We start from the raw sequence: 354 nt of genomic DNA on the forward strand, positions 1-354 counted from the left end.
TTCTGTGGAGCGCAGACATGACGACAACAAACAGGAAGACCCTTGAAAACAGCCGCCTTCGTAGGTTGATAGGTGTGTTTGATAAACACAGAGACACATACCGAGGTTTGTACAGGCTGCTACTGTAAGTGTCATTGCAGTGCTATTGAAATTTTATGATTCAAAAGATGCAAGATTTCCCACACAGAGAATGCATTAAACTTATCAGATTTTCCTGCCCTGCCTACAACAGAATCAGCAGTTCAACATTACAAGTGAAACTAACAGGAACTCTGTCCTGCAGATAAACTGTAAAGCGATTCATTGGTTTTCACAAAATCTCAACCTTGTTGCACAAAATGACACAAAACAGTG

Source organism: Oreochromis aureus, linkage group 23 (assembly GCF_013358895.1).
Source record: "Oreochromis aureus strain Israel breed Guangdong linkage group 23, ZZ_aureus, whole genome shotgun sequence".
In the NCBI taxonomy this organism is placed as follows: domain Eukaryota; kingdom Metazoa; phylum Chordata; class Actinopteri; order Cichliformes; family Cichlidae; genus Oreochromis; species Oreochromis aureus.